At 33.9% G+C, this 12719-nt stretch overlaps 1 non-coding gene across 1 annotated transcript; it reads right to left on the bottom strand.

The window, feature by feature from the left end:
* Window positions 1-11901: 11901 nt before the first annotated feature.
* On the bottom strand, window positions 11902-11975 carry TRNAD-GUC (transfer RNA aspartic acid (anticodon GUC)). Its single transcript has one exon. It is a non-coding gene; the product is annotated as a tRNA-Asp (tRNA).
* Window positions 11976-12719: the final 744 nt, after the last annotated feature.

The raw sequence follows: 12719 nt of genomic DNA, 5'->3' as shown, positions 1-12719 counted from the left end.
TATACAATTTTAGATCTAAATATCAAAACATATATCATATATATAATTTTCAGATCTAAAACTAAAATTATACATATCTGATGCATGCAAAATCAGATCTAAAATAATAATTAAAATATTTAAAAATATTTTTTAAAAATTGTTGACATCAAACTAGGACAATATTTTCAACATAAGGGATAAATCATATATCAGGACAACCTTATACCAGTCCGATGCGAACTTTTAATCATTCTAATTTTAGATCTAACATGAATTAAAATATATCACATACATCTATTTTTAGATCTAAAAGATTAATTTAAATATTTCAAAAATAGTTTTTTAAAATGATCAATTTTGTGCTAGGACAATCTTTACAATATAGGCGGTTAACTTATATCAGAACAACCATATATCAGCACAAGATCGATATTAAACCACTCAAATTTTTAGATCTAAATTAAAAATCAGATCATACATATCAAAAAGAACCAGTGGCTCTAATACCACTATTAGAAAATGGGTAGGATTGCATGCATAGATTTTAAAATCAATTTTGAAACTATGAAAGCAATCTAGATTAAACCCTTTAACCCTGCATATAATAAATCAGATCTAAAACTATCCGCACCCAGATCTAAGATGTGCATATAATCTGAAAATAAAAATAAAATATTGAGATCAAATCTCAATATCTTACATGGGTCGAATTATACCATAGCCAATGATCATAGATCTGAACGATTTCTCTATCTGTGCATGTGTCCGACCTCCATAAGTATCCACATGAGGACTTGTTTCGATCAGAGATGAGATAATCTTCTTAGGATGCTAGCTCTCTTGCAAAGATTTTTTCTTTGATGGCTGATTTGGCTTCCTCTTAGATCTCACAGACTCTTTTGAGAACTAAGAAGAATGGAGAGGAAGAAGAGGAAGGAGGCTAGGCATGAGAGCAAATTTTTTCTTAATTTTTTTCTTATCTTTGGCATCCAACTATTGGAGCCTTTTTATAGAAGGCAAGGGATATTAGGGTTTTACAGATGCCACCTTTTCTTACATGCCAAAATATGGGGCGTCCAACAACTTGTGCCCAGCAACATGAAGCGGTGCGAGAAAGAAATCAAATCTGATTTCTTCTCATGCTACTCCTTTCTTAATGCATAAAAGATAGGGTTGGCACCACCAAGCTTTCCCATTAATCCTTGATTTATTTCCTTTCTTATCCAAATCTAGATTTGAATCAAATTCAAATAAAGAAAGAGATAAAGATGTGAGTCATCATGAGTAGCCGCCCACCCTCTTGCACCCTCTATCTTTCATGCAAAAACATTTATGCCAAAACCCTTTTTAGCATGTATTACTTCTCATGGAAATTAAGATGTGTGCAAGGAGAGAGAATCTGAGGGAGTTGGGACTCTAGGATTTCTTATTTGGTCTCAATCTGAATCTGATTTGATTTGACCCAAATGGAGGAGGGAACCTAATCAAATTAGGAATCTAATTTTTTCAATCAAATCCTAATCTAATTAAGAATTAACTGAACTCAAATCTTGATCAAATTAAGAATTAGTCTTCCTCGCAATCAGGCTTGATCCAATCAAATCCAATCTAAGTCAAACTGAATTCAATTCAATTAGACTTGATCCTAACCTCATTGCTCAATCAAATTGAGTCAATTAGTAATCTAATTGCTAATTAATCTTTCTATAATTCACTAATACTTAGTGAATTACATAATTGCAACTCTTGCTTGGGGTTAATCATTAATAATATTGATGATTATACCTTCAATGATTCACAATCATCAATCAACCATTTAATTGGATAAGAACTGCTTTTATGTATGATCCTATAGATTCTATTCTATTTGGTAGTAAGATATATTATGATCTCTATTACAATAACATCAAAACTTCTTTCGATGGATTGAAATAATTCTAATCTGCCCATTGAGGATCATCAATCATCAAGATGATGCTCAATGAGTCTCACAATCTATCAGTGACACCTAGCAGTATGTAGTGGCAACCCAACAGAATGAAAGTATAAATCTCTAGGTACAGTTATCATATGATTCAATCATTCTATCATGAGTCCTGACTTAATGGAGATCATGGAGAGCTCATCAAATTCTTCATCAGTCATATGCCAAATTGGTTCGACTCGAATTCACTTGTGAATGCCATAAATTTTTTTTTAGTATTCACACTTATTTCAATCGAAATTTTCTAAACTCAGTCTCATAAATGCATAGATTTTTCTTTTCTATTAAGATCGATAGATTCTATATAGATGCATCCTACTCCTAACAGTGAATCTGAACCTATCAAAGCCAACATACACAGTAAAGATCTAAATGGTTAGGGACCAAAAAAATATGCAGTCAAACTCGATAGCCTCATTGCGAATAGTCAATGCACCAAGGTCAAAGGATCACTCACATCACTGTAGTATTGAGAAGACCACAGACGAGTGAGTAGACATGAGTGAGTAGACATCCAAGTGATTTCTCATATTGATCATGCTCAGTGCAAGTTGTTCTCTAACAACCATCTGCACTCGCATCCAAGTATCCCCACACCGCAAACTTGAGATTCATCTGTTCGGAAGGGAGATGATCCATACATCAATCTTAAATGGATTGATCACTATCTTCTATGATGATCCTTTGATCGAAAGTATTTAGAAACTGACCATTAATAATATATATCTCAAATTCTTAATACCTTTGAGAATATACAAAATTATCTTTGTTAATTTCTAGATAAATCATGAACACATAAAATAATTGAAATAAAATTATTTTTATTAATAATAAATATATTACAAGTATAAAATTAAGCTCTGAAATTATAAAATATGTCGGTCAATAATTGGCTTCTAGGACACTCATCTAACAATTGAACCTATAGTTAATTATTTGAGTTGAGCCAATAGTTTATTATTTGCTCGATGGAGAGGTCCCGCCTTCAAGCATCCAAATCCTCTAAGACATCATGGTGCATAATAGATCTCTACCAAGCCTTGGTGTCTCTAGAAGTGATGCTTTGGAAAGGTCAATCCTCTTCAAGGAAGTAGGTGATGGATTGACGTTAGGGGTTTGAGATCTCAACCGATGTTCTATGGATCAAGCTAATTTTGTCAATGTTGGAGGAGGTGCTGGAGAAGAAGTTTGCCTCAAGCATGCAGTCGCCTCCATTGGAGGTGGTCGAGCCATCTCGAAAGATTACTAATGTTGATTTTTCACCACCGATGGTGCAACAAAAATTGGGGCAACATCTACATCTATTGTCAAAGCCCCAGGTTAAGGTCAGGGGGATAGCCGATCTACATGAAATAGCAACCTCCTTACTTCACTTTGGGACAAGCTAATTAATAGGATCTTATTTTTTTTTTCTTTACATCTACCAACTTCTTCAGATCAAACTTCATTATTGCTGCAGCAAAAGAAAAAGATTGTTAAAATAATAATAATAATAAATAAATAAAAATGATAAATAATAGAAATTGATATTGGACTTATCTTAGAAAGAGATTTGACTGATGCTGGCATCAAATAAAGACTGATCGGACACCAATAGACTCAGCTTAGGTACCTTCATATCCAGTAGTTTTGCAAAAACCTCCTCGTTGTCAGGTAGTACCTCATTATTATAGTTTCATTTGGTCTCAGGCTTATGCCAGTTGTAGCTAAAATCCCATGAAACATTTGAAAAAATAAAGAAAAAATAATTTTTTCAGTTATGGATAGAAGAAGGGCATCACCAAATTTATATTTAGGCCAAGGTGAGAAATACCACCAGCTTTTTTTATAACGATGCTTCTTTAGGATGAACAGAGTCCTAGAAAGAGAGATCCTAAGCTCTATGATGGAAAACTGACAATAAATAATGAAAATAATGATCATCCTAATGGCATTAGGAGAGATATAGGCTGGATGAAGCCTATAGAAGTCTAAGACATTACCAAAGAAAGAATATAAGAAAAATCGAAGTTCAAACCGAAGTACCTCATCATAAAATATGACATAATCTTTTAGAGATTTAGTGATCCAATCATCTCGACCTAGAACTATGAGTTAGAATTTTTCAAGAATTGAGTATTTTTCACTAAGTTTCTGAAGATTGAGATCGGTCAGGATAGATTGCTCAATACTAGGACCAAAGTAATCCAAGAATTTTCTTATAGGAGACTTCGGATCCTATCGATCTGAAGTATTGACCTTAGCCATTGTCTAAAGTGGAGTTTCCATTTAAAACTAGAGCAGTGATTGGTTCGATCGAGATACATGATCATCCTGACTTATCTCGCTATTATCAGAAGATAATTTTTGAAAGAAAAGAGAAAAAGAAGTAAATAAAAAGAGGAAAATAGATGAAAAGGAAAAGGAAAGAACTATCCAAGAGAGAAAAATAGGGATTAAAGAGATCTAAAATCCTAGAGTTGCATAAAAAAGAAGCCAAGAACAAAGAAGTCTACCTATAGACATGGAAGAGATTCTGAGAAAGCTTTTGAAGAATTCTTTCTTAACTCTAACGGTCTCTTCCCCAATTCTAGCAATGCCGAAAAATCCCCTCTCCAGCTTCGGTGAAAGAATCTCGGTAAAGCTTTTGTATAGAAAATAGTAAAGTGATTTTTAAATAGAGTATAGGCTTATTTATAGAACTTACCAATGGTTTAGATTAATCAGCTACACCATCAGATCAATGCCACTTGTCAGTAATCCAATAATTTTGAGAAAGTCAGTTCGACGCATCTCTTCCTAATTAGGCTATATAGGACTAATCTGTGTGACAAATAAAGTGACCAATGATCGCATGACATATGTCACACGCACGTCTAGATACAAACATCTAGATAATAATGAGCTTTCGATTCTCTAAGCACTCATAATTACTGAATCCAATGGATCATTTCTAAAAAGTGATGTGCTACTTTGAATAATTAAAAAATTAATATTTTTAATTATTCACTATACAGCATATTTATGTTGATGATAAAAAATCAGATAAGATCTTTTGGACTGAAGTTCTACACCCAATGTGAAGAATTCCACCTCAGGTTTGGAAAGTGGAGGGCATGTGTTGGTAAACAATCATGCTACAATTAATCTCCACATGGGTAAACAATCCACGATCTCCATACAATTGGTCATTTTGTTATAACAAACTAACAGTCCAACAAACTCTCCTAACAGCCTAAACAAGCTCCCTCTATATAAAGAGGGACAAGATACCCTCAATAAGATAAGTCATAACTCATAGAGCTAAGATACTACTGTTAGATGTGTGTCCTAGAAGTCAATTGTTGGCTGACACATTATAATTTTAGGACATAAATTTATACTTATAATTTTATTTATAATAAGATGGGTAATTTTTATTTCAATCATATTTTTATGCATCCATGATTCATCCAAAAAATTAACAGATGATAATATATATTCTCAAAATATTGAGAATTTGAGATATATATTATTGATGGTTAATTCTTAAAAGATCTTAATCGAAAGATCATCATGAGGATGGTGATTGATCCAATTAGATCGGTGCAAGGATCACTTCTTCGGATAGATAAGTCTCGAGTCTGCAGTATGGAGATACTGGGATAAGAGTGCAGATAGTTGTTAGAGAATAACTTACATTGAACATAACCAACATTAGAAACCACGTAGATGTCTACTCATTCATTAGTGGTTTGCTCGATGCTGCAGTGGTGTGAATGGTCCTTTGACCTATGGTGCCTCAACTATTCACAATGAGGCCATTATAGTTTGACGGCACATACACTTGGTCTCTTAGCTATTTAGATCCTTATAGTATATGTTGGCTATAGTAGGTTTAGGCTCACTATTAAGAGTAAGATATATCTAGATGAAATCTATCGATCTTGGTAGAAAAGGAGTAGTCCTATATAATTTGCAAGATCGAGTTTAGAAAGTCTTCGATTGAAGCATATGTGAATATTGAAAAGAATTTCTATGAAATTCATAAATAAACTCGAGCCAAGTCAATCTTGCATATGACTGACGTTGGGATTTGATGAGTTTTTCTTGACATCCGTCAAGTTGGAACCCACGATAGAAGGACTGAATCATATAGTAACTACACTTAGAGGTTCAATACTTTCATTCTGCTAGGTTATCACTACATACTGCTAGATGTCACTAATAGATTGTAAGACTCATCAAGTATCATCTTGATGATCGACGATCCTTGATGGATAGAGTTGAAATTATTCCAATCGATCGAAAAAATTTAGATGATACTATGATAGGGATCATGGTATATCTCACTATCAGATAGAATAGAATCTATGAGATCACACACAATAGAGGTACTTGATTGATCAGATGGTTGATTAGCGATTATGAATCACTATTTGATCTAATCATCAATATGATTGATGATTGATCCAATGCAAAAGTTACAATAAAGTACTTCACTAAGAGTTAGTAAGTTATAGAAGGATTAATTAGTAATTGAATTACTAATTAGCTCAATCTGATTGAACAATTAGGTTTAAATTAAGTCTAATTGAATTAGATTCGATTTGGCTTGATTTGGGTTTGATTATATCTAGCCTAATTAAGTAATGAGATAACCAATTGCAAGGGAGACCAATATTTTATTTGATCAGGACTTGGGTTCAACTAACTTCTTAATAAAATTAGGTTCTTATTAAGGAGATTGGATTTCTAATTGAAATAGATTTTCTCTTCTCTTTAGGTGCAGCTAAATCAGATTTGGTTAGGAATTTAATGAAGCACCTTGAGAGTCCCATTGGATTGGGACTCTCTCCCTAGCACCCACCCCATAAGCCATGCCACGAACTACTTCACACCAATTTTTCTCATGATGTTTTTGTGTGAGAGAAGCCCCGTAAATCCCTTCTTGATGCCCCCTTTCTCCATGCCCAAAAGAATTTAGATAAGGTCCCATTTAAATTTGAATCCTAATCCAAATTAGGTATGACCTAATCCCTATTGCACACTAATAAAAAGGGATTTCTTTTGGGTGTTGGCTAAAAAAAAAATAGTTTTAATCAAGAGAAATGAAGAGAGAAAGGGGTTGGGCATGAGGCATCTTAGGCATGCATCCCTTCTTGGCGTGGTGTTTTGGGAAGAGAGAAAAAGAAACTTGAGAAAGGGTTTCTCCCATCTTCATCTTCCTCTTCCTCCAAATCTTTTTCTTCTCTGAGAGAGTTTGAGAGAAGTGAAGAATATCTTTAATCAGCTATGAGAAAATAGTCTTTGCAAGGGAGCTAGCACCATAGAGAGATCAAGAAGCCTATGATCCGATGAAGATCTAATATGGATACCTGTAGAGGCCAGACGCATGTGCAGTTCGAGAAATCAAAACATCCATGATCATCCAGTGCAGTATAGATCGACCTGTGCAAAGGTATGAAGATCAGATCTCCTCTTGGTAGATTAAATTTTAGATCAGATTTCAGATGCTTGGTTATGTTTATATCATAGATCCATTTTAGATGGTTTGTAAATGAGTTCTAATGCATGTTTAGATTAAGATGTTTAATCTAGATTTACTTCCACTATTTAATTCAAAAATATTTTAAAATTATATGCATGAAACCACCTAATCAATCATGGTATTAAAGCCATAATTCTGATATGAATATGAATGCATGCTATCTGAAATCTAATTTACAGAAATCAGATATGAAATTAATTAAATATTTTAATATTGTTCTAACATAAGGTTGCTCTAGCATAACTCAGCTATGCTGAATGGTTATCCTAGAATGATATTGAATATCATAAATTGTTAGATCTAAAATTTTTGCATAATACATGATATGATTATGTATTTGTTTTAGATTTAAAATTTATTTCAGATCTAAAATAAATTTATTTTCTTTCAAATCTAAAATTAGATTTAGATCTGAAGATATTTTGAGTCATTTTGTTTGAATCTGAAACTCATTTTAGATCTGAATTTAGATCTGAATTTTTAAGTCATGATCTGAAATTTCTGTGCATTGGGTTCATGGGTAGACTAATTTGAATCTTTAATTTGATTAGAGTCCTAGGGTTCTTGATTGGCATATGTTGGACTTAATTGAGATGGACAATTGATCTGATCAAATCAAGGAGTTTATTGCAATTAGGTCAAGGCTGCTTGAGATCAAAACAATAGTTGTCGGATCAAATCAATTAACTTGCATGTGTTAAAAATTTTGATCCATAATCTGATCTTAGCTCAATGGCTCGAGCCTCGATCACTTAAGTTAACCTAATTTGAAATCGGTCAGGATTAGTTAGTGTCTAAGGCAAGTAATTGAGCAGATCGTTGCCTCTAGTAGTAGGGAGCCTCCCACCAATCTCTCACTTATTTGGCCAACTATGATCAGTTTTGAACTTGGGTGCCTGATGATTTGAGCAGAACCCATGCCCTAATTAATTAAAGATTTGCATGAGATATAAATGGTTAAAAGAGACCTAAATAAATCTTCTCACATATATTAAGTCTAGTAGTCTTCCACCATTGTAGAGTTGTGGACGTCTTTCTAGCGTTGATTGTTCTCGACTGGTCACATGGTTCAATTGCATCGAAAAGGTGCAACCACTCTAGTAGCATTAGATACTCCAGGGTAGAGATGGGGTTGGATCCAATAACTATTAGATGAAAAATCTAATGACGGCTTTGCATCCATTGGTGAATGATGGATCTGACTTAACTAATAAATATGGTCAATAACTATTAGATGAGGCCACAGGACTTAGAAATCGATGTCGCTGCATCTTACTTAATAAAGTAATGGACAAAGAGTTGTCCACTCATTGATTTGCACATTACTAATAACTGTTAGGTGAGGTGAATATAGATCAGTAGAAGCACAGTACCCATTTGAAATCTTAGTCGCATATGGGTTTTTATTTTTCCATCCAAAGAGTGTAAGAGACTCAAAAAAATAGTAAAAATCATATTTGTTTTTAAAGTTCCTAAAGCAAACTAAAATCAAGTATAAATATTTAATTAAAAAACTTTACTCTCTGCAGTTAGTCATGTCATCTTCCAACCAACTAGCTCGTATCCTAGACACAAATAAGTTGACTAGAATTAACTATAAGGACTAGCTCAAGAACCTAAGAATAGTTCTCAGTTTTAAAAAATTGGCCCATGTTCTTGATCAGAAAATTCTTATGTTGCCGACTCATCCATCTCTTGATCAATGAGCTGTACTTGAGAAGTGGATGGATGATGATAATTGAATTAGGTGCTACATTTTGGCATCCATATCTAATGATCTTTCACGCTAGCATAACGATATCAAGACTACTAAGGACATGCTGACTCACCTACAGTTGTATGGTGAGCAAAGTCACACAGCTTGCTTTGAGGTCTCCAAAAAATTCTTTAGAGCAAAGATGCATGATGGGTAGTTGGTCCACGATCATTATTTGATAATGATTAAGGATATCAAAGAGCTTTAGAAGCTTGGTATGACCATGGATAAGAATTTACAAATGGATCTGATCTTGCAATCCCTTCTCGATTCATATGGTAGTTTATTGTAAACTACCATATGAATAAGATTGCTAGCACCTTGCCCGAATTACTTAACATATTCCTGACAGTTAAAGAGACCTTGAAGAGTTCAAGGAGTTCTATTCTAGCAAGCCTAAAGAACAAGGAGAAGGACATACCTTTTAAAGATATGTCTGACTTGCTCATTATAGAAACTAATCTTATAGTTTCCTCTTCTTCCAGTTGGATTTTAGATTCTAGTTCTAGTGCACAATGTAGGGTCTAAAAAAAAGTAGAGGGCAAATGGAAGGTGAATTCACTCTTAGAGTAGGCAATGGGGCAAGAGTTGCTGCTATGGTCGTAGGCACCTATTCTTTATGATTACCGTAAGAATTTAATTTAGTTCTAAGAGACTGTTTTTGTGTATCTATAACTAGTAAAAATTTAATTTCTGTATTTATACTAGTACAGGATGATATTACATATTCAATTTTAATAAAGATTAGTGCATAATTTATTTTGAAAATAAAATTATTGCACTAGCCTTTATGATTGACAGTCTTTACCATTTGCATGTTGATGCATGTATTAATGTTAACGAGCAAATAGTGAATGCTATAGGTTCTAAGAGATCAAGAGATAAGTTAAACCAAAGATATTTATGGCACCTTAGACTAGGCCATATAGGAGAGGATAGAATTAACAAATTAGAGAAAGATGGTCTTCTCAGACCATTGACTTTCGAGTCTTATCCAGTTTATGAGTCCTGTCTTCAAGAAAAGATAGCCAAGCTACCTTTTGTGGGATATGAAGAAAGGATCACTAAGATACTAGCCCTAGCACACACTGATGTGTGTAGCCTATTTGATGTGTAGGTCAGTAGTGGTTATCTCTACTTCATAATCTTTATCAATGATTATTTACGATATATATTTATGTACTTAATGTGACACAAGTCTAAAGTCTTTAAAAAATTTAAGGAGTTCAGATATGAAGTGGAGAAACAAATAAAAAAATTCATAAAGATTCTTTAATTAGATCAAGGAGGTGAATATCTTAGTAAAAAATTTTGAAGCTATCTCAAAAATAATGGTCTGGTCTATGATGAGCTTCACAGATCTTTTAATATTTCTTTGGAGACATACATTACTTTCTGTAATTTATCTCTTAAATAGGATTTTCTCTAAATTTATTCCTACCACACCATACGAGTTATGGCATGTTAAGAAATCAAGTCTTGGTTATCTTAAGATTTGAGAATGTTCAGTTCATATTAAGCAACAGCAGGCAAACAATTTAGAGGCTAGGTCAATTAGGGCTCATTTCAAAGGGTATCCTAAGGAATCCATGCGGTACTATATTTTTACTTCTCAAAAGATCACAATGTGATTGTGAGCCATCATGTTATTTTTTGAAAAAATAGTTTATCCAAGATAGAAGCAATGGGAGAAAAATTAGACTTGAAGAAAAGGTTTCTGAAAAGCAACGAATCCAAGAACCTGAATCCATTTATAGTGAGCTAGTAGATGTGGTACCTCCTCCACCTCATAGATCTAGTAGGATCTTCCATCCTCCTAAAAGGTATTTAGGTATACTTACAAAAGATGTAGAGAAAGTATTTTTAATGGAAGATAGAGGCCATAGAGATGATCCCAAAATCTATAATGAGGCAATATTAGATGTTGACTTCAAAAAATGGAAGGAAGTAATGAAGTCAGAAATTGACTCCATACATTCTAACCATGTATGGACTTTAGTAGATCCACCTGAAGGTATAGTATTTATTGGGTGTAAATAGATCTATAAAAAAAAATAAGTTTAGATGGTAAGGTAGAGACCTATAAGATAAGGCTAGTAGTGAAAGGTTATAGTCAACGTGATGGCATTGACTATCAGAAAACCTTCTTGGTGGTAGCCATGCTGAAATCTATCTGAACATTGCTCGCTGTTGTAGCATACTATGATTATCAAATCTGGCAGATAGATATTAAAACTGCTTTCTTAAATGGATATCTTGAGGAAGATATCTATATGGAGCAGTCTATGGATTTTACTTTCAGTGATAGTGATGACAAAGTCTGCAAGCTACAAAGATCCATATACGGATTTAAGCAAATATCTCAGAGTTGGAACATTCACTTTAATAATGTGATCAAATCATTTGAGTTCATCAAAAATGAGGAGAAGCCATGTGTATATAAAAAGATAAATGAGAGCACTGTCATATTCTTCATACTGTACATGGATGACATCCTCCTGATTAGGAATGACATTTCCATGAAATGGAAATTCCCGTACTTGTCTGATGATAAATGCGAAATGAAAAATAAAAGAAATAAGGATCTCCACTGGGGATTAGATCTTGCTACCTGTCCCCCCTTTCACAGAAAATGGGGAGATGAATTGAAAAATTCATCGGATCCTAGTTCGGGACTGACGGGGCTCGAACCCGCAGCTTCCGCCTTGACAGGGCGGTGCTCTGACCGATTGAACTACAATCCCAGCAAGGTGTATGGCATACATATTCTTACTAGTTTGATAAGAACATTCTATTCGTATAAATTAGATCGGATTTTGCAGTTTTTTCTTCTGCAGTACCTCGACGTGACATGAGCGTGAAAGCATTGGATAGACCTCATACAATAACTGTCCTAGTTCTACCGTATCTTTTGTTTCATTTCTTCTGGAACAATCACAAAAACTTTGCTGACCTGAATCAAGGTAGATTGCTAAAAGAATTCTCTATGAAAGATCTAAGAGAAGCATCCTACATTCATGGAATAAAAGTCTATAAGAATAGATCTAAAAGAATATTAGGCCTCACAGAAAATATACACAGAGGAGGTGCTGAAGAGATTCAGCATGAAAAATTTCAATAGAAAACTTTTATCCCTTAGGCATGGGATTTATCTATCCAAGAAGATGTGCCCTGATACACCTGAGGAGATCCAACGCATGAGCAAATCCCTTATGCTTTGGCTATAAGGATCTCCATGTATGCCATACTATGTACTCGACCTGATATAGCCCTTGCTGTGAGTGTTATGAGCAGATATTAGTCGAATCCAGGTGAAGAGCACTGAATAGCTATGAAGAATATCTTTAAGTACTTGAGAAGATCTAAGGATTTATTCTTAATCTTTGAAGGATGATTTGAGCTGAAAGTAGAGGGATACATCGATTCAGACTTTATGTCTAATGTCCATGATAAAAAGTCTACATCGAGATGTATATTTTTATGTAATG

Source organism: Elaeis guineensis, chromosome 11 (assembly GCF_000442705.2).
Source record: "Elaeis guineensis isolate ETL-2024a chromosome 11, EG11, whole genome shotgun sequence".
NCBI lineage: Eukaryota > Viridiplantae > Streptophyta > Magnoliopsida > Arecales > Arecaceae > Elaeis > Elaeis guineensis.
This window is presented reverse-complemented; position numbering and strand designations above follow the sequence as displayed.